The sequence below is a fragment of the Triticum dicoccoides genome, chromosome 7B (assembly GCF_002162155.2).
Source record: "Triticum dicoccoides isolate Atlit2015 ecotype Zavitan chromosome 7B, WEW_v2.0, whole genome shotgun sequence".
Classification (NCBI taxonomy): Eukaryota; Viridiplantae; Streptophyta; class Magnoliopsida; order Poales; family Poaceae; genus Triticum; species Triticum dicoccoides.
This window is the reverse complement of record NC_041393.1, coordinates 81,157,463-81,181,126: the sequence shown is the minus strand read 5'-3', so window position 1 is coordinate 81,181,126 and position 23,664 is coordinate 81,157,463.

Genomic DNA, 23,664 nt, shown 5'->3' with positions numbered 1-23,664 from the left:
TCAAGACGTGATGCTATATTTTATTGTATGAGATGATCATGTTTTGTAACTGAAGTTATCGGCAACTGGCAGGAGCCATATGGTTGTCGCTTTATTGTATGAAATGCAAACGCCCTGTAATTGCTTTACTTTATCACTAAGCGGTAGCGATAGTCGTAGAAGCAATTCATGGCGTAACGACAACGATGCTATGATGGAGATCAAGGTGTCGCACCGGTGACGATGGTGATCATGACGGTGCTTCGAAGATGGAGATCACAAGCACAAGATGATGATGGCCATATCATATCACTTATATTGATTGCATGTGATGTTTATCCTTTATGCATCTTATCTTGCTTTGATTGACGGTAGCATTTTAAGATGATCTCTCACTTAATAATCAAGAAGTGTTCTCCCTGAGTATGCACCGTTGCGAAAGTTCTTCGTGCTGAGACACCACGTGATGATCGGGTGTGATAGGCTCTACGTTCAAATACAACGGGTGCAAAACAGTTGCACACGCGGAATACTCAGGTCATACTTGACGAGCCTAGCATATACAGATATGGCCTCGGAACACGGAGACCGAAAGGTCGAACGTGAATCATATAGTAGATATGATCAACATAGTGATGTTCACCATTGAAACTACTCCATCTCACGTGATGATCGGACATGGTTTAGTTGATTTGGATCACGTGATCACTTAGATGACTAGAGAGATATCTGTCTAAGTGGGAGTTCTTAAGTAATATGATTAATTGAACTTAAATTTATCATGAACTTAGTACCTGATAGTATTTTGCTTGTCTATATTTGTTTGTAGATAGATGGCTCGTGTTGTTGTTCCATTAAATTTTAATGCGTTCCTTGAGAAAGCAAAGTTGAAAGATGTTAGTAGCAATGATATGGATTGGATCCGTGATTTGAGGTTTATCCTCATTGCTGCACAGAAGAATTATGTCCCTAATGCATCGCTAGGTGACAGACCTATTGCAGGAGCAGATGGAGACATTATGAACGTTTGACTAGCTCAATATGATGACTACTTGATAGTTTTGTGCACCATGATTTATGCCTTAGAATCGGGACTTCAAAAACGTTTTGAACGTCATGGACCATATGAGATGTTCCAGGAGTTGAAGTTAATATTTCAAGCAAATACCCGAGTTGAGAGATATGAAGTCTCCAATAAGTTCTATAGCTAAAAGATGGAGGAGAATCGCTCAACTAGTGAGCATGTGCTCAGATTGTCTGGGTACTACAATCGCTTGAATCATGTGGGAGTTAATCTTGCAGATAAGATAGTGATTGACAAGAATTCTCTAGTCACCACCACCAAGTTAGTAGAACTTCGTGATGAACTATAATGCAAGGGATGACGAAAACGATTCCCGAGCTCTTCGTGATGCTGAAATCGATGAAGGTAGAAATCAAGAAAGAGCATCAAGTGTTGATGATTGACAAGACCACTAGTTTCAAGAAAAGGGCAAAGGGAAAGAAAGGGAACTTCAAGCAGAATGGCAAGCAAGTTGTCACTCCCGCGAAGAAGCCCAAAGCTGGACCAAAGCCTGAAACTGAGTGATTATACTGCAAAGTAAATGGTCACTAGAAGCGGAAATGCCTTGAATATTTGGTGGATAAGAAGGATGGCAAAATGAACAAGGGTATATTTGATATACATGTTATTGATGTGTACCTTACTAGTGTTTATAGTAACCCCTGAGTATTTGATACTTGTTCGGTTGCTAAGATTAGTAACTCGAAACAGGAGTTACAGAATAAACAGAAACTAGTTGAGGGTGAAGTGATGATGTGTGTTGGAAGTGGTTCCAAGATTGATATGATCATCATCGTACACTTCCTATACTTTCGGGATTAGTGTTGAACCTAAATAAATGTTATTTGGTGTTTGCGTTGAGCATGAATATGATTTGATCATGTTTATTGCAATACGGTTATTCATTTAAAAATCAGAGAATAATTGTTGTTTTGTTTAAATGAATAAAACCTTTGATGGTGATACACCCAATGAAAATAGTTTGTTGGATCTCGATCGTAGTGATACACATATTCATAATATTGATGCCAAAAGATGCAAAGTTAATAATGATAGTGCAACTTATTTGTGGCACTGCCGTTTGGGTCATATCGGTGTAAAGCGCATGAAGAAACTCCATAAATATGGAATTTTGGAATCACTTGGTTATGAATCATTTGATGCTTGCGAACCGTGCCTTTTGGGCAAGATGACTAAAACTCCATTCTCCGGAACAATGGAACAAGCTACTTACTTATTGGAAATAATACATACCGATGTATGCGATCCAATGAGTGTTGATGCTCGTGGCAAGTATCGTTATTTTCTGACCTTCACAAGATGATTTGAGCAGATATGGGTATATCTACTTAATGAAGCACAAGTATGAAACATTTGAAAAGTTCAAAGAATTTCAGAGTGAAGTGGAGAATCATTGTAACAAGAAAGTTAAGTTTCTGCAATTTGATCGTGGAGACAAATATTTGAGTTACGAGTTTGGTCTTCAATTAAAACAATGTGGAATAGTTTCACAAACTCATGCCACCTGGAACACCACAGCTTAATGGTGTGTCCGAACGTCATAACAAGTACTTTATTGGATATAGTGCAATCCATGATGTCTCTTACCGATTTACCACTATCGTTTTGGGGTTATGCATTAGAGACAGCTGCATTCACGTTTAATAGGGCACCATCTAAATCCGTTGAGACGACACGGTATGAACTATGGTTTAGCAGTAAACCTAAGTTGTCGTTTCTTAAAGTTTGGAGTTGCGATGCTTATGTGAAAAAGTTTCAACCTGATAAGCTCGAACCCAAATCGGAGAAGTGCGTCTTCATAGAATACCCAAAGGAAACTGTTGGGTACACCTTCTATCACAGATCCGAAGGCAAATTATTCGTTGCTAAGATGGATCCTTTCTAGAGAAGAAGTTTCTCTCGAAAGAAGTGAGTGGGGGGAAAGTAGAACTTGATGAGGTAATTGTACCTTCTCCCTTATTGGAAAGTAGTTCATCACAGAAATCAGTTCCAGTGATTCCTACACCAATTAGTGAGGAAGTTAATGATGATGATCATGAAACTTCAGATCAAGTTGCTACCAAACCTCGTAGGTCTTCCAGAGTAAGATCCGCACCAGAGTGGTATGGTAATCATGTTCTCGAAGTCATGTTACTAGACCATGATGAACCTACGAACTATGAGGAAGCGATGATGAGCCCAGATTCCACAAAATGGCTTGAGGCCATGAGATCTGAGATAAGATCCATATATGAAAACAAAGTATGGACTTTGATTGACTTGCGCAATGATCGGCGAGACATTGAGATTAAATGGATCTTCAAGAGGAAGACGGACGCTGATAGTGTTACTATCTACAAAGCTAGAATTGTACCAAAAGTTTTTCGACAAGTTCAAGGTGTTGACTACGATGAGAGTTTTTCACTCGTATCTATGCTTAAGTCTATCTGAATCATGTTAGCAATTGCCGCATTTTATGAAATCTGGCAAATGGATAAACAAAACTGCATTCCTTAATGGTTTTCTTAAAGAAGAGTTGTATATGATGCAACCAGAAGGTTTTGTCAATCCTAAAGGTGCTAACAAATTGTGCAAGCTCCAGCGATCCATCTATGGACTGGTGCAAGCATCTCGGAGTTGGAATATATGCTTTGATGAGTTGATCAAAGCATATGGTTTTATACAGACTTTTGAAGAAGCCTCTATTTACAAGAAAGTGAGTGGGAGCTCTGTAGCATTTCTAATATTATATGCGGATGACATATTGTTAATTGGAAATGATATGGAAATTCTGGATAGCATGAAAGGATACTTGAATAAGAGTTTTTCAAAGCAAGACCTCGGTGAAGCTGCTTACACATTGAGCATCAAGATCTATATAGATAGATCAAGACGCTTGATAAGATTTTTCAATGAGTACATACCTTGATAAATTTTTGAAATAGTTCAAAATGGAACAGTCAAAGAAAGGAGTTCTTGCCTGTGTTACAAGGTGTGAAGTTGAGTAAGACTCAAGACCCGACCATTGCAGAAAATAGAAAGAGAATGAAAAGTCATTCCCTATGCCTCAGTCATAGGTTCTATAAAGTATGCTATGCTGTGAACCAGACCTATTGTATACCTTGCTCTGTGTTTGGCAAAGGAATACAATTTTGATCTAATAAGTAGATCACTGGACATGGGTCAAGAATATCCTTAGTGAGGACTAAGGAGATGTTTCTCGATTATGGAGGTGATAAAAGAGCCCGTCGTAAAAGTTACAACGATGCAAGCTTTTACACCAATCCAGATGACTCTAAGTCTCAATCTGGATACATATTAAAAGTGGGAGCAATTAGCTAGAGTAGCTCCGTGCAGAGCATTGTGGACATAGAATATTTGCGAAATATATACGGCTCTGAATATGATAGACCCATTGACTAAGCTTCTCTCACGAGCAAAACATGATCATACCTTAGTACTCTTTTGGGTGTTAATCACATAGCGATGTGAACTAGATTATTGACTCTAGTAAACCCTTTGGATGTTGATCACATGATGATGTGAACTATGGGTATTAGTCACATGCAGATGTGAATATTGATGTTAAATCACATAGCGATGTGAACTAGATTATTGACTCTAGTGCAAGTGGGAGACTGAAGGAAATATGCCGTAGAGGCAATAATAAAGTTATTATTTATTTCCTTATTTCATGATAAATGTTTATTATTCATGCTAGAATTGTATTAACCGGAAACATGATACATGTGTGAATACATAGACAAACATATAGTCACTAGTATGCCTCTACTTGACTAGCTCATTAATCAAAAATGGTCATGTTTCCTAACCATAGACATGTGTTGTCATTTGATTAATGGGATCGCATCATTAGGAGAATGATGTGATTGACATGACCCATTCCGTTAGCCTAGCACTTGATCGTTTAGTATGTTGCTATTGCTTTCTTCATGACTTATACATGTTCCTGTAACTATGAGATTATGCAACTCCCATTTACCGGAGGAACACTTTGGGTACTACCAAATGTCACAACGTAACTGGGTGATTATAAAGGAGTACTACAGGTGTCTCCGAAGGTACATGTTGAGTTGGCGTATTTCGAGATTAGGTTTTGTCACTCCGATTGTCGGAGAGGTATCTCTGGGCCCTCTCGGTAATGCACATCATTATAAGCCTTGCAAGCAATGTGACCAAATAAGTTGGTTACGAGATGATGCATTACGGAACGAGTAAAGAGACTTGCCGGTAACGAGATTGAACTAGGTATTGGATACCGACGATCAAATCTCGGGCAACTAACATACCGATGACAAAGGGAACAACGTATGTTGTTATGCGGTTTGACCGATAAAGATCTTCGTAGAATATGTAGGAACCAATATGGGCATCCAGGTCCCGCTATTGGTTATTGACTGAGAATGGTTCTAGGTCATGTCTACATAGTTCTCGAACCCGTTTGATGTACCGAAGTACATAAGTTTTGATGTACCGAAGTTTGTTTGGAGTCCCGGATGTGATCACGGGCATGACGAGGAGTCTCGAAATGGTCGAGACATAAAGATTGATATATTGGAAGCCTATGTTTGGACATCGGAAAGGTTCCGGGTGAAATCGGGATTTTACCGGAACACCGGGGGGTTACCGGAACCCTCCCGGGGGTTAATGGGCCTTAGTGGGCCATGAGGGAGAAGAGGAGGGCCGGCCAGGGCAGGCCGCGCGCCCCCTCCCCCCCTAGTCCGAATAGGACAAGGAAGGGGGGGGGGGCGCCCCCCTTTCCTCTTTCCCCTCCCCCCTTTCCTTCTCCACCAAGGCAAGAGGGGGGAGTCCTACTCCCGGTGGGAGTAGGACTCCTCCAGGCGCACCCCAAGGGGGCCGGCCGCACCTCCCCCTCCCTCCTTTATATACGGGGGCAGGGGGGCACCCCATAACACACAAGTTGATCTACGGATCGTTCCTTAGCCGTGTGCGGTGCCCCCCTCCACCATATTCCACCTCGGTCATATCGTCGCGGAGTTTAGGCGAAACCCTGCGCCGGTAGAGCATCATCATCGTCACCACGCCGTCGTGCTGACGGAACTCATCCCCGAAGCTTTGCTGGATCGGAGCCCAGGGATCGTCATCGAGCTGAACGTGTGTTGAACTCGGAGGTGCCGTACATTCGGTGCTTGGATCGGTCGGATCGTGAAGATGTATGACTACATCAACCGCGTTGTCATAACGCTTCCGCTTACGGTTTACGAGGGTACGTGGACGGTCACTCTCCCCTCTCGTTGCTATGCCATCACCATGATCTTGCGTGTACGTAGGATTTTTTTTGAAATTACTACGTTCCCCAACACTTAGCACATTGCTCCGCCACATGGCAGGATCCGTCCAGGACACTGTCAAAATATAGCCCGGGCGTGCGGTGCTCCTTGCCCACTGGCGGTCCCTCGGTCGCAACGTTCACGACGTCCATCTTCACCCAATGCTTCTTTACTCGGGCGAAGGCCATGCACGCGCCTTCGATGCAGACCGACCGCTTGATGGCATCAAGCCGAGGGCAGGCATTGACCAGCCACTTCACGAGCCCGAAGTGGCTGCTAGGCATAGTTTCGGCAGGCCATAGCTGGATTATTAAATCCTTCATGGCTAGTTCGGCCACCCTATGCAGCTTGACCAGCTGTTTCAGCTGATCGTTAAAAGGCACCGAATATTCTAGAGCAAGGTATTGCGACCAAAATAGCTTCTCCGTAGAGCTCCCCTCTTTGGCTCGGAAGAACTCCGCAGCATCTGAAATGTTGCGTGGCAGATCCGCAAATGCCCCTGGAGAACTCCAAATCCGGGTTAGTAAGAGGAACCTTTTCTTCACATATTTGCTCTGCATAATAAAGGCCTTACCCGCCGCGATTTTTCTGGCCTCTTGGATCTCCTGGAGGGCGCCTTGGGCTTTAACCTAGGCATCGTGCACGTTTTGACGGGCCTTGGTGAGTTCAGACTCTTGATCCATAAGGTCGAGCTCTAAGGACTCGCACTTGTTGACGGCGTCCTAGAGCTCCTGTTGGACCTCACTGACCCTGGCCTCGTGCTTTTCACGGGCGGCCTTTTCCTTGGCCACTTCCTCCTCGGCCTTGGCTAGCGCCTTCTTGAGGGTCTCCACCTTGGTCTCCGCTCCTACCAAATAAAATGGCACTTTAGTCAGCACAAATCATTCATCCTTCCTGAATATATACAAGGTTATTGCATACCTTGTTTATCTTCCAGCTGCTTTTTCATGCAGCCGAGCTCCTCCTAAGTCCGCTCCTAACTCTGCTTCAGTCTAGAGACTTCAGCAGTATGAGAGGTCACAGCCAGCAGTGACGCCTGTTTGTTCACATAGACATGTTAGGTTAGTCTCCTGCGAAAATTATTTGATCCTCTGTTCGGCTTTTCTTTCCGAACACCAGACACAGTATCAGGGGCTACTGTCTATACTGTGACATTCTTCTTATTACATTGCTTACCTCAAAGCCTGTTACAAGGCTTGTGCATGCTTCGGTCAGTCTGCTCTTCGCGGACTGAATCCTCTCAATCACCGTACCCATAAGGGTACGGTGTTCCTCAACAATGTAAGTGCCTCGCAGCGCTTCCAGCAAATTATCCGGTACCTCTAGATGGACAGAGGTCATCGGCGGAATAGGCACACCTCCTTCTTTTGAAAGAGGCGGCTGGCCTGATTCCAAAGCCATATGGGTCTCCGGAACTGTATTCGGCTGGGGGCCGAATTGGATATGGCCCCCATCGTCAGTATCCATGGGGGGTTTCTCCCCCATGTGTCCGGCGACTGAGGCTTCACCCTCCGGTGCCTCCCTGACGGCCTCCTGAATCTCTTCCGGGCCTGGGATCCTTCGGGATGACGCCTCGGTGCCATCCATGTCCTTGGGAGTGGAGGCCGCTGGAAGGGTCCCGCTGTCCATCGCCTCCGTGTCCAGCGAATCCTCTGAAGATAAGGACCGCTCAAGGTTGGACCAAGCCAAACTACAAATACATGATTCGACACGTCAAAACAATGAAGTAGAGGGGCCGGATATATGAATGTGTCCGGATACTTACGATTTGGGCAGGGGCTTGTCCCTGGGGCGCCACTCCGAGCTGCTGTCGGTGGCCGCGATGGAGCTGTCCGGAAGGGAAGCTTTCCCCTTCTTGGACGCCTCGGCCTTCAGACGCGTGGAGGACGGCCTCTTCTTTCTCCCCCCTCAGGGGGTGGCTTTATTCTTCTTCGTCCTCCTCATCCTCGGCGACGGAGGAATGAGTCTTGGCGTCTTCGGACATCGTGTCCGAAGTGCCCTTGCGACGGAGACCACCTCTGGTCCCCTTGGCCTTCTTCTCCGGTGCCTGATAAGGCACCGGAACCAGCATCTTAGTCAGAAGCGGGATTTTTGGGTCCTCGGGCAGCGGAGCCGGATAGTTAGTCTGCTCCGCCTTCTCTGTCCAGGCCTGAAAGAGTCAATAAGGAGGCTTAGACGCCTTCCTCGAGTATGCAAGTAAAGGATACACCTTGAAAACAAGAAAAAACATACCGGACTAGCTAGGTGGGTAAAGTCGTGCCCACGATCCTCGACCGTGGCTGGCCGCGCCTCGTTGGCCTTGAAGAGCACCTTCCAGATGTCTTTGCGTGTAGTCCCAAAGAGCTCCAGCAGGGTCTGGTGCTTGGCCGGATCGAACTCCCATAGATGGCAAGTACGGCATTGGCACGGAAGGATTCGGCGAATAAGCATCACCTGGATCACATTGACGAGCTTGATTTTCTTTTTTATCATGTTCTGAATGCACGTCTGGAGCGCTGTCAGCTCGTGCGGAGAAGACCAGGTCAGACCTTTCTCTTGCCACGAGGTGAGCCACATCGGGACCCCGGACCGGAATGCGGGAGCCGCGGCCCAGGTGGTGTCGTGTGGCTCTGTGACGTAAAACCACTTTGATTGCCACCCTTTGACAGTCTCCATGAAGGAGCCTTCGGGCCATATAATGTTGGGCATCTTGCCCACCATGGCGCCTCCACACTCTACTTGTTGACCGCTCACCACCTTCGGCTTCACATTGAAGGTCTTTATCCATAGTCCGAAGTGAGGTGGGATGCGGAGGAAGGCCTCGCACATGACAATAAATGCCGAGATGCTGAGGATGGAGTTGGGGGCCAGGTCATGGAAGTGCAGCCCGTAGTAGAACATAAGTCCACGGACGAACGGGTGGAGAGGGAATCCCAGCCCGCGGACGAAGTGGGAGATGAACACCACCATCTCATGGGGCTCCGGAGTGGGTACGAGCTGTCCCTCGGCCGGAAGCCGATGGGCGATTTCCTTAGCCAAGTAACCGGCCTCCCGGAGCTTCGTAATGTCTTTCTCCTTGACGGAAGAGGCCATCCACTTGCCCTACGCTCCGGATTCGTACATGGCTGGAGTGCTTTCTGGGGGCGGAGAGGATGAGAACTTGGGTGCTGGAGCTCGAGAATGGAATGGGCAGAGAGAGAGAGACAAGGCATGGGTGAAAAAGGGTGAATCCTTATCCCTTTATAAAGGCAGTGAATATCATGCGCCTCCTCACTCGCCTTTAAACTCGCCTATTCCCCAAGGGTCGTGCAAATTGCACGGTTGGGTTACCCATGCCCGTATTGATGAGAATCCCACAATAAAGGGACACGATCTCTGCTTTGACAAGACGTGCCAATGAAATCGCACCTTGGAATATGGAGCGGCAGGCTAAAAATGGTTCGAATAATGGTCGGGGGTGACGTGATGTCACGCTACAAAAAGTTGTTAGCGGATTGGACTCGTGAAATATTATACTCTCTACGATTGTGTGTGGTATTTGTTTTACAGAGCCGGACATATTTTTCGTGTTCGAAGATTATTGTGGAGTATTCATAGAAGGAACCCGCCTTGCAATGTTGAAGACAATCTGTGCGCCGGACTCATCGTCATTGAAGCCTGGTTAAGGGGATACTGAGGGAGTCCTGGATTAAGGGGTCCTCGGACGGCCGGACTATTAACATGGGCCGGACTGTTGGGCTATGAAGACACAAGACATAAGACTTCTTCCCATGTCCGGATGGGACTCTCCTTTGCGTGGATGGCAAGATTGATGATTCGGATATATAGATTCCTTTCTCTATAACCGAATTTGTATAACGCTAGTCCCCTCCGGTGTCTATATAAACCAGAGGGTTTAGTCCATAGGGCAGAATCATAATCACATAGGCTAGACTTCTAGGGTTTTAGCCATTACGATCTCGTTGTAGATCAACTCTTATAATACTCATATTCATAAAGATCAATCAAGCAGGAAGTAGGGTATTACCTCCATAGAGAGGGCCCGAACTTGGGTAAACATCGTGTCCCCTGCCTCCTTTTACCATCAGCCTTAGACGCACAATTCGGGACCCCCTACCCGATATCCGTCGGTTTTGACACCGACAACCCCCGTCGCCAGTCTCCATGGGGATTTTCTCCCCCATGTCGGCGGCTGAGGTTTCACCCTCCGGCGCCGCCTTGACAGCCTCCTGAGTCTCTCCCTGGCATGGGATCCTTTGGGACAACACCTCGGTGTTATCCATGGCCTTGGGAGAGGAGGCCGCCGGAAGGGTCCCGCTGTCCATCGCCTCCGGGTCCAGCGAATCCCCCGAAGATGAGGATCGCTCGAGGTTGGACCGAGCCGGACTGCAAATACATGATTCAACACGTTAATACTATGAAGTAGTGAGGCCGGATATATGAATGTGTCCGGGTTTTTGAGTACTCATGATTTGGCCAGGGGCTTGTCCCTGGGGCGCCATTCCGAACTGTTGTCGGTGGCTGCTGTGGAGTTGTCTGGGAGGGAAGCTTTCCCCTTCTTGGACGCTTCGGCCTCCAGACGCATGGAGGCCGCCCTCTTCTTCCATCCCCCCTCAGGGGGAGAGATGCTTTCCTCCTCCTCTTCATCCTCGGCGGGGAAGGAGTGAGTCTCGGTGTCTTTGGATGTCATGTCTGAAGCACCCTTGCGATAGAGACCACCTCTGGACCCCTTGGCTTTCTTCTTGGCCTTCTTCTCCGGCGCTTGATAGGGCGCCGGAACCAGCATCTTCGTCAGAAGCGGAATTTCTGGGTCTTTGGGCAGCGGAGCCGGACAGTGAATCCGCTCCGCCTTCTTTGTCCAGCCCTGAGAGAATTAGTAGGGAGGCTTAGGCGTCTTCCTCGAGTATGCAAGTAAAGGATACACCTTGAAAACATGAAAAAACTTATCGGACTAGCGGGATGGGCCAAGTCGTGCCCGCGGTCCTCGGTCGTAGCTGGCCGCGTCTTGTTGGCCTTGAAGAGCAGCTTCCAAATGTCTTCATGCGTAGTGTTGAAGAACTGCAGCAAGGTCTGGTGCTTGGCCAGATCATACTCCCACAAATGGCAAGTCCGGCGTTGGCACGGAAGGATCCGGCGAATAAGCATCACCTGGATGACATTAACAAGCTTGATGTTCTTGTCTGTCATGCTCTTAATGCGCGTCTGAAGCGCTGTCACCTCATCCGGCGAAGACCAGTCCAGGCCCTTCTCTGGCCAGGAGGTGAGCCGCATCGGGGCTCCGGACTTGAATTCGGGAGCCGTGGCCCAGGTGGTGCCACGCGGCTCTGTGATATAGAACCATGATTTCTGCCGCCCTTTGACGGTCTCCACGAAGGAGCCTTCAGGCCATGTGACATTGGGCATCTTGCTCACCACGGCGCCTCCGCACTCTGCGTGTTGGCCACTCACCACCTTTGGCTTCACATTGAAGATCTTTAGCCATAATCCGAAGTGGGGTGGGATGCGGAGGCAGACCTCAGACACGACAGTGAATGGCGAGATGTTGAGGATGGAGCTGGGGGCCATATCGTGGAAATCCAACCCATAGTAGAACATGAGTCCGCGGACGAAGAGTGGAGAGTAAATCCCAACCCGCGGATAAAGTGGGGGATGAATACAACCCTCTCATGGGGTCCGGGGTAGGGACGATCTGTCCCTTGGCCGGAAGTCGGTGGGCGATTTCCTTGACCAAATAACCGGCCTCCCGGAGCTGGGTTATGTCCTTCTCCTTAACGGAGGAGGCCATCCACTTGCCCTGCTCTCCGGATTCGGACATTATTGGAGTGCGTTCTTGGGGCGGCAAAGATGAGAACTTTGGCGCTGGAGCTCGAGAATGGGGGAGGCAGAGAGAGAGAAGGTGTGGGTGAAAAGGGGTGAATACTTATCTCTTTATAAAGGAGGTGAATATCAAGCGCTTCCCCAAGGGCCGTGCAGATGGCACGATTAGGTTACCCATGCCCGTATTGATGAGAATCCCGTAATAAGGGGACACGATCTCTGCTTTGACAAGACGTGCCAATGAAACCGCATCTCAAAATTAGAAGCGACAGGCTAAAAAACGGTTCGAATAATGGCCGAGCGGCGACGTGATGTCACCCTACAAAAAGTTGTCAGTCGATTGGACTCGTGGAATACTATACTCTCTGCAATTGTGTGTGGTACTTGTTTTGTAGAGCCGAACACATTTTCTGTATTTGAATGATGCTTTGGAGTATTCGGAGAAGGAACCCGCCTTGCAATGCCGAAGACAATCTTCGTGCCGGACACCTCGTCATTGAAGCCTGGTTCAGGGGCTACTGAGGGAGTCCTGGATTAAGGGGTCATCGGCTGTCCGGACTATATGACGTGGGCCGGATTGATGGGCTATGAAGATACAAGATATAAGACTTCGTCCCGTGTCCGGATGGGATTCTCCTTGGCGTGGAAGGCAAGCTTGGCGTTCGGATATGTAGATTCCTTTCTCTGTAACCGACTTTGTATTACCCTAGCCCCCTCCGGTGTCTATATAAACCGGAGGGCTTAGTCCGTAGAGGCAATCATAATCATACAGGCTAGACTTCTAGGGTTTTAGCCATTACGATCTCGTGGTAGATCAACTCTTGTAATACTCATATTCATCAAGATCAATCAAGCAGAAAGTAGGGTATTACCTCCATAGAGAGGGACCGAACCTGGGTAAACATCGTGTCCCCCGCCTCCTGTTACCATCGACCTTAGACGCACAATTCGGGACCCCCTACCCGAGATCCGTCGGTTTTGACACCGACACTCCTCGCTTGTGAACTCACCATAGATCTGCCCCTCTGCCAGCCAATGATGCGCAAGGAGGTCGAGGTTGTAGCGCTGCTCCTCTTGCACCTGCTGGAACGTCGACATCGGTTGCAGGGTCGGCTACACCTCCGCCATGATGGCCTTGGTATGCGCCTATGCCTCCTCCAGGGTGAAGTCGGCATGGACCGACGCGGGCAAGGGCTCCGGCTCGTCATGGGAGGCCTTATCCATCGTCGGGTCGTCGAAGACCCTTATCCACTACGCACTACGGCCTTGCCAGCCGGCCGCAAGGGCCGCTATCTCGTGCTTTTGTTTTGTTGTGAGGCTAGCCCACAACACGGTAGATCTCGCGGTCATGGCGGAGGTGGTGCATGAGGAGGATCAGAGGTGGTGTGGTGCGGTCGTGCCGGTGTGGTAAGGTATAAATAGCGTGCGCCGGCCAGCCTAAGTGACAGTGTTTGAATGAAGGTGCTGGAGTGGGTTTCTCGGGCGGCGCACCTGTTCAATGCCGGTGGGCGGACGGATGGGTAGCTGTTTCAATGAAGTAGCAATATGTCCCATCCCGTCCAATCTCGTCGCTCCCGCATTGAACAGGCATGAAGAAAGGGATGCGACATGGGCAATGCTCTCTGCCGGCACACCTTTTCAATGTCGAAGCCACTGAGATGTCATATCCGCTTTGCACGGGCATGATTGCGACGCTAAGCGGCATGAATGCATGATAACTGCTTAATGCGGGAGTGGACGCAGGCATGGGAGACGTTTGTGAGTCGGTCAGTGGTGTCGTACACATACGTGGGAGCGGCCAGGACGCTCGCAAATCGCAGGAGACGTTTGTGAGTCGGTCAGTGGTGTCGTACACATACGTGGGAGCGGCCAGGACGCTCGCAAATCGCAGAACCCATCTTGATTTACCTCTGATTTACGGAAAAACGAGCATCCAGACCGGTTCACAAACCAATGAGATACTTTATTGGATGGCAAATTGCATCCGGACCACCGGACGGATGCGAACGGTTTAGGGATCCCGCGGTGCAGATGCGTAACACACTGAAGCAATTAGCCGAAAACGAAGAGAAAGAGCTGTCGTTTGTGTGGCTCCTCTTCTTTACTACTCTGTTTTCCTCTGCTCTTGTTAAGCTCTCCCAGGACTAATTGTATGCGCGCTCGTGTGTGTCCAACGAAAATCTGGGAGAAACGGAAAGGGCTTCGGCCAACACTCTTGGCCAAATGCTCAGCTCCGCTAGGATGGTCCTGCTCGACCACGTTCATGGTGTCTTCACGGGGAGCGCCGAGCAGTAACCCGGCGAGCGGCCACGCGCCCACACCGGCCGGTAAGAGTTCCGCACCTACAGTGTCAAGCAGCGGACGACCGGTCACAAGCTAGCATGCCTAGATTGTGAGTAGCGTGGTTCCATCAGCACCAGTCCTCCTGTCAATTTGGTGTGTGGCTGTTGCCTTTTGCACTCGCATGGTACCACCAAATCGAGATCGGTAACGACCGGCATTTTAGAAGTACAGCTGCCGTAGCATGATGATATTTCCCAGTTCCTCTCAATCCTAGACATTTTTAAAGTGCACTACGCTTGATAGCGATTGGAATTCAGGTTTTACTTGTGTAACTATCCTGGGAAATATTTCTCAAAAAAAAACAACCAAGGGAAACCAGATTGACGCACTGATGGAATATAGTGTCTTGGCATACCAATCTAGATCCTCCCCTTTGGTAAGTGTGGTTTCAGTGAACGTTTGAAACATGACTATTGTCTTCTCGGCATTTATAAGGGCAGCTAGTGAGAAATGTTGAGCTTTTAATTCCTCACATTCCAGCAACCATGAGAACAACTATGGTTGGCAACTCTGAAGAATTAATTATGCATCATGCTACTTGGTACTATAAATCAGTTTATACAAATGTTTCGTTGTGCTTCTAAGAAAAGATAAGTGGACATTACATATTAGTCACAACTCAATATGTCGGTGATTCAAAGGTCCACCTGAGAGCATTTATTCCAGTGTGAAAAATACTTCTAAATGCTCAAAATCATAAGAAATTACAAACTTTGTTTCAAGAATTTTATGTCTGTAGACTTTAGTGAGAAAATTTATATGATTTAAACTGTATGATGAAAAACCAAGTTTATTGCTCAAAATTTTCCTTTTTATGTAGCACTGGTTTTTATTTTGCAGACTGCTGAGTCGGTTTTCCACACAAATTCACTGGCATGCTTAAAAAGCAATTCAAGTTCTCTAGACATTTTCAAGTTTTTGTAAGTATCTAGTGTTCATCTCGGAAAGACATATTCGTCGTATACGACCACATGTTGTTCTTTCTTAATACTTATGTTTTCTAAACCATAATTTTTTTCTGTACTAAGGTAAGTTTGCAAATGATCAAACTCCTAGGGAAAATGCTATACACAGAGGTATAGCAGTAGCGTTGGTCAAAATTCGGTGCTAGCGCTACATAGTAGTAGCGCTTGTTGCAAAACCACACTGCAACCATTATTTTAGCAGTAGCGCGTCTTCACAGAAAAGCGCTACTACTAAAATTCCCTCACTAGTGCCGGTAGGCTAGAAATAGTAGTAGCGGTTCTCCCAGAAGCACGCTACTGCTAAAAACATTGTAGCAGCGCATTTCTGCTGTAGAGCGCTACTGCTATGTAAAAGAAAATAAATAGAAAAATAAGTAGAAAAGTAAATAAAAATGAAAGAAATGGAAAAAGGAGAAATGTAAAAAAGAAAATGGAAAGAAAACAAAAGAAAAGGAAAAAGAAAACAGAAAGGGATAGCTGTAGCGCATTTCTCTGGAACACGCTATAGCTATCTTAGCTATAGCGCGTTTCGAAAAAACGCGCTACTGCTAGTTTGACTCAAATCCCGGCAGCCCGGACTCAAAATTTCGCTAAGTCCTTCCCCCCCTCTCTACTCCCCCCCGTCCCCCAACTGCTCCATCGCTGCCGTTGCCCTGCCGCCTTCGACCACACCGCCGCCGCCCGCCGCCTTCGACCACACCGCCGCCGCCCGAGGTCGCCCCCTCGACCTCACAGCCGCCGCCCGAGGCCGTCGTCGACCTCACGGTCGCCTCCCTCGAGCTCACCGCCTCCGCCCTCGACCTCACCGCCGCTGCCCGAGCCAGAGCCTGCCCTCGCCGCCGACCGTAAGGCTATGCCTCTCCTGTCCCCTACTCTCCTATTTCTCTCTGCTAGGGAAATTATATATATGTTGATACTGTGTTGATGTTCATATGAACTCTAGGTGTTCATATGAACCCTAGATTTTTTTAGGGCAGTAGGCATTTTATAGCATTTAGGAAAAATAATTAGCAATTTTTTTAGGAAATTAGCTAGGGCAATTTTTATGAAAATTCCTAAACAGTAATTCCATTTAGCTTTAAACCAATAGAGGGTATATATATAATACTAGCATTTAGATTTAAATTAACAGAGGGTATAAACAAAAAACACTTAGCTATAAAAAAATATTTTGACTACGGACCTGAATTTGTTCCAAATTTCATTCAAATGAAATTTGAATTCTTTGGACTATGGACCTGAATACTTTTGAAGAAGTTGGGTGTAGGTACTAAGGTCTTGCTGTGGAAATTTTGGTGAGGTCAAAAGGGTTAAAGGAAATGTAGTTCCTAGACTTTTAGCTTTAGACAAAAAACAAAGTATTTAGCTATAAATAAAAAACAGTAGCTATGGCATTTAGCTATAAACAAAAAACAGAATTGTTTTTCTTTTCAAAAACTTGGTCAAACAAAATAGTAGCTATGGCATTTAGATATATGTCATTGATGTTCATTTGCATATTCCATTATTGTTGATTATATATTTTCATTGAAGTGGCCATGTTATATGCAAATTCCTCAATAGTGTTTGCTCATGTTATATCTTTTCATTGAAGTTGTTCGATTGTGCCCAAGTGGCTTTGTTGTTTCCAGGGAATGTTGCTGAGTGGCCTATGTTTTGCCGGAATGTTGATTCATTTCTGTTCCGGCAAATTTCAGGTTTTTGATTGTCCACTTTTTAGCAAAGGTCATGCCGAAATTTTTCGTGAATTTCGGCATGACTTGTGCTACAAACTAGGACATACCGAGTGCCCGGGATTTGCCGCACCAGGAAGGAGTCAACATTCCTGCAAACAGTAGTCCTTTTTTATGTCATTATTCATTTTATTTCTGTATGACAAAATTTTAAGTTATGCACGGTGAAACTTTATTTGTGATGTAATTAAACCGTCCTCCTCCTCGACTAGCGAAAATCACTCTAGTTAGGGCATTTTGGGTACGATGAACTTTGTTATTTATGCTTATGATATGTTGTTTGTATTTTTGCCAAGTCTGTCTCTTTTTGTTGCTCAACTATATATGTTGCATATCATCGACTCATGTGACGATGCAGGTGCATAGATCATAGATGGCGAAGAAGTGCTATGCCAGGAGTATATATATGACATGTGGCCGGAGTGTCAGGCCCAGGTGTACCAGTTTCCGGTTTCCGAGCGACAGGCAGTAGTTAGTTTAGGTTCACACTAATGCGAGAGAGGGATACGAACTCATGTACTCAAAGTGATAGCTCTTCTCGCGTATATCATTGTTTAGATGGATGACGATGTATTTGCAAGTAATCGAGACTTGTATCGCTATTTTCGAGATTGATGACGAGACACCACTTTGTGTTGGATGATGATTATGATGATGACATGATTTGATGAGACTAATTGTATGTATATGCTATGATTACATTTGTATGTGTATGATATGCTAAAGATTATTGTATAAAGCCTATTCAAATACAAAACAAATACAAAACAAATATGCAGGAAAAAAACTAATGAAACTAGTAGTAGCGAGGGGGGAAATTTAGCAGTAGCGCCGCCTTACCAGTAGCGCTTCCCTGTAAACAGCGCTGCAGATAATATTAGTAGCGCTCTTTTCTAAAGAGCGCTACAGCTATTCATGTATAGAAGTAGCGTGGGACAACAGGCGCTACTGCCATACGTTAGCTGTAGCGCCTTATTAGTAGCACCGGTATCCGCGCTACTGAGAGGCCCAAAACCCGCGCTGCTGCTAGGCTTTTCCCTGGTAGTGTGGAGTAGAGCGTTATGGAGGCCAAGCTGCATGGAGGCCTTATTTGATAAATTTAAAATTCCAACTTTCAGTTTCGAAAAAAAATCTGAAAAAATATACACATATACAAGAATGTAATGTAGATGTGTGTAAAATTTCATGATGAAATACCATGAATTGTGAGTTGCACAAAAAAATCATGGACTTTGAGATTAAACATTACATGTGCTAAAAAGGCTAAAAAGGAACCTATTTGTTTTTTTGTAGCTCTCATTTCATCATGAAAAATTACATAGATGTACATTCTGTCTCTCGGTATACGTGTTTTCTTTAAATGAAACATAAAAGTATGAATTTGAAATTTTCATAATTAAGGCTCCATGGAGCTTGGCGAGGTTGTCCGCGCTCGTGTGTGTCCACCGAAGAAACCGGGACAAAAGGAAAGGGCTTCAGCCATCACTCTCGGCTAGACCATGGCCCAACTCTGCTAGCACAGTCCTGCTCGACTACGTTTCCCCTTGAAACAGGCCGCTCGACCAGTTTCTAGGGCCTGATCGACCAGTTTCGATGACCTGCTTGACCATGTTCGTGTTGCCTTCACCGGAAGCGCTGAGGAGTACCCCGATGAGTGGCCACGCGCCCACACCCACTAGTAAGAGTTGCCCACCTAGAGTGTCGAGTAGCGGACGACCGGTCACAAACTGAGTCAGTTGTGGACGTCACGCAGCTAGCATGCCTAGATTTTTAGTGTGGTTCCATCAGCTCCAGTCCTCCGGTCAATTTGGTGTGTGGCTGTTGCCTTTTGCTCTCGCACGAAAGCACCATATCGACATCGGTAACGACCGAAGTTTCAGAGCTTGAGCAATCGTAGCATGATGATATTTCCCCGTGCCTCTTAATCCTAGACCTTCAAAGAGCACTACTCTTGATAGCGATTTGAATTCAGGTTTCACTTGTATAACTATCCGGGGAAATATTCCTCGAAAAAACTATCAGGGGAAATCAGAATGACACACTTATGAAACATGGAGTCTTGGTACCTATCTATCGACAAATCTACCCATCATGTCGGTTGAGATCCTCCCCTCTGATAAGTTTGGTTTCTCTGAATGTTTGAAACATGACCATTCTCTTCTTGGGCTTTTTAAGGGCAGCTGCTGTGCAGTGTTGGGCTTTTAATTCCTCATGTTCCAACAACCATGACAACAACTATGGCTGGTAACTCTCAAGAATTAATTCTGCGTCATGCTACTTGATACTACAAGTCAGTTTATCCAAATGTTTCTTTGTGCTTCTGAGATAACATAAGTGGACATTACATAGTAGTCTCAGCTAGAAACATGTAATTACCAAATCGGAGGAACTACCAGCCAGATTACCCCCAAAATCACTACCCCAAACCACGCGCCCACCCAAATCTAACGCCCAGCAAGCGAGAATCGGGCGCTACGAGGAGGTGGCTACCTTATCTCCGAGCTCCGGCCGGCGTGGTGGCTTGCCTGCGGTACGGAATCTGGCTGCCGTGCGCGAGAGGGGGAGGAGGAAAGAGATAAACCCTATGAAAGCGGAGAGCAGCGGCGAAAGTGCTGGAGCCTACAGCCAAAGCTCACACCCCCTTTATCCCCGGCCCAGGAGCTTATCCTGCTCCAATTTTACGAAAACACCCACCGGTTCAGGCTTTTTGGATGGAGTTAGGGTGGGTTTGGTTGGTAATCCATCCCATCCGATCTGAGGTTGGGCTAGATTGTTCCGGAATGCTGTAGAGGCCGGGCTGTGTAGAATGAGGTTTGTGGCCAAGGTGTCCTACTGAAAATTTTATATATAAAAATCAAATTGCTATTTTTTTAGCAAACTCTCAAACTATTCATCAATCATGACACTACAACAAACATAAAAAAATCACTAAAAAAATAAAAAAAATAAAAATTACATCTAGATCAATAGAGAAGTGAGGCGAGGCCACACCGGCGTTATCGCCCCTCCCTGACTGGAGCCGAGCAAAACTTGATATTGTAGACAGTCGAAAAGTCGTTGTGTTAAGGCCCTTAAGGACTAGCGTACCAGAACAGAAACCGTCATCGCAGAGAGCAGGGTAGGTCGAAAGGATCCAACCTAAAGATACGCGAACAGAGACGATCTAAATAGATCCACCAAAGACAAGCACCGACTAAATCCTGCTAGATTCATCAGAGACACACCTCCACGCGTCCTTCAATGATACGCACACCCGGGTTTCGCATTCAATATGGCTTGAGTTGGCCAATATTGAAAATCATTCAAACAAAGGGGTACTACAATCCCCCTTATAACTCATGTCGAACTTTAATCATAAATTTGTCTAGTTAAATATAATTTATATATAACAAAAATTGTGCCATTGGATTTACATGGGAATGCAGAATGCATTGGTATTTTTACTACAAATAATATTCCATTATTTTAATTTATGGTTAAACTTTTACACAAGATATGATGGAACTTATAAACCCAAGGAGACAGTACACTTTGATCACTATTGTTAAGGCATATCTCTCTCGATGTAGTTTTGGCGATTGATGACGACACGTTTGCGGACTAATCGTGTGCTTTGAGCATTTCAGAGATTCATCTTTTGGCACGAGATGATTCCTTCCCCTCAGAGTTTTTAATCAAGACGGTGTAGCTCTTTCATTTCTGTTTTGGTGGACATATTTCGTAGGAGTCACCGTACTATCAAGAGGGGATCCGCTTTTGGTAAGGCTAGGGTGGAATCAACACGTACACATCCGTGTTGCACCCACTGAGCCTTCCTGCTTTGATGGAGGTTTTCTTCCCCTGCTTTGGGTGTGGCTTGGTCCTAATGGTAGTACCGCTCAAGAGCCACAGGCGGTACTACCAGTACCGCTCTGCAGCGGTAGTACCGCCTGTGGGTCCTCAGCGTAGTACCGCTGCGGTACCAGGCTCCTACCGCGTCGACTCGAGGGGGTCGCCCCTCGTGTCGGATTGTGCGGGACTAAGCAGCGGCAGTAGAAGCGGTAGTACCGCTCGGGAGCGGTAGTACCGCCCTACCACCGCGACAGTACCGCACAGGGTCCATCCTCTTCCCATCTGCTTGCCCTCCCTGGCTGCATGGCAGTACCGCGAGGGGGAGCGGTAGTACCGCTGGGGCTAGCGGTAGTACCGCTGCCCCTTGTGGTAGTACCGCCCTCTGCGGGGCTGTTATGGGGGGTAACGGTTGGATATTTCCCCCACTATAAAAGGGGGCCTTCTTCTCCAAAGTTGACCCACCTCTTCCCCCAAAAGCTCCATTGTTGCTCCAAGCTCCATTTTTGCCCGATCTCTCTCCCTAGCCAATCAAACTTGTTGATTTGCTCGGGATTGGTTGAGAAGGCCCCGATCTACACTTCCACCAAGAGAAATTTGATTCCCCCCACTAATCCCTAGCGGATCTTGTTACTCTTGGGTGTTTGAGCACCCTAGACGGTTGAGGTCACCGTGGATCCATAGTACATTGTGGTGAAGCTTCATGGTGTCGTTGGGAGCCTCCAATTAAGTTGTGGAGATTGCCCCAACCTTGTTTGTAAAGGTTCGGTCGCTGCCTTCAAGGGCACCAATAGTGGAATCACGGCATCTCGCATTGTGTGAGGGCGTGAGGAGAATACGGTGGCCCTAGTGGCTTCTTGAGGAGCACTGTGCCTCCACACCGCTCTAATGGAGACGTACTTCCCCTTAAAAGGAAGGAACTTCGGTAACACATCTTTGTCTTCAACGGCTCCACTCTTGGTTATCTCGTACCTTTACTTGTGCAAGCTTATTGGTGTTGTATCCCCTGCTTGCTTGTGTGCTTGTTGTTGTTGCATCATATAGGTTGCTCACCTAGTTGCATATCTAGACAACCTACTTTGATGCAAAGTTTAATTTGGTAAAGAAAAGCGAAAAATTGTTAGTTGCCTATTCACCCCCCCCTCTAGTCAACTATATCGATCCTGTCAATTGGTATCAGAGCCTCGTCTCTTTATTAAAGACTTCAACGTCTAAAGAGTATGGTTGGCACCGTAGACGGTAGGGAGGAGCACTCCGGTGTGAATCCGAGATCGTCTACGGGTGATGGGGGAACCGCGGTGTCTCGTGAGGAATTCAATGTGGCTTTGGACACATTGAAAACCTCCATGACAACCGAGGTTCAAAGCATGTTTAATAAATTCTTAGGACTTAAACTATCTTCCTCGCCGTTGAAGGTGGGTGATCCCACTGACAAGGTGACGGATGCTAACTCCAACAAGGGGGAAGCTACTAGTGAAAAGGGTCCTTCTACTAGTGGTAGAAATGGCACCGACATCTTTGCCCATGTGGAACCTCCAATTTATGGAGGACCAATTCCTTCTACTCATTTAAATAATGTCGGCCCTCCTCCTAAGATTGTGAAAAATGAGGACTTTGATTCTTGGGTTTATCGCTTCAAGAATCATTTAAATCATGTGAATACTAATCTTCGGAGAATCATTGAAGAAGGTTTCCATCCACATGACCGAAGCAACTTCACCCCTAGAGAAGCCGTGGATAATCAATTCAATGAGAATGCTCTCTTGATCATTCAAGATGCAGTTCTACCCGAAGATCTCCCTCATCTTTGACCCTTCGCCATGGTCAAAGATGCATGGCATTGTATTCTTTTACTCCATAAGGGAAGCGCAAGCATTCAACGCTCCAACTATGAAGTGGTGCAAGATGAAGCCGATGAGTTTGCAATGAAAGAAGATGAAGAACCTCGTGAGCTCTTTCGGAGAGTAACCAAGCTTGCGGTCTCACTTCGAGATCATGGGAGCAAGGACACGGATGACAATTGGATCAAGCGCAAGTTACTCAAAGCAATGATGGCTTACCACAAGGCCTTATCCTCCATCATCCATCAAAGACCGGACTTTCACTCTTTAACCTCAAATGAAGTGTTGGATGAGTTTGTGGCAATGAGGATCTTGGACAAGACCGCCGACAATGCGGTGTTGCGCTCTCAAAGGGCAAAGAAGACCAACCTTGCCTTGAAGGCCAAGGTTATTGTGGAAGAAGAGGAAGAAGAGGAAGATGAGGAGAGCAACCCCGAAGATACAAAATATGATTATCATGAGCACATGGCTCTTGCTTAAAGGCAATTTTGGAGCAAGAAGAACACAAGGCCCAACTTCAACAAGAACAACTCAAGTGGGTTCAAGGGCAAGCAACGTGTGAGAACATGTTACAATTGTGGTAATGTGAGCCATTTTGTTGTGGATTGCCCTTACGAGAAGCGGGAAGACAATGGTGGCAAGCTCATCCGAAAAGACAAAGCCAAGTCCTTCCCCAACAAGAACAACTTCACCAAAAAGACTCCTACTCGAGGGTTGGTGGTTCAAGAAGAATACCATGAGGATGATGATGATGAAGATAGTGAAGCCATGGTCATGGCCTCCGTTGCCATTGCCACAACTCCA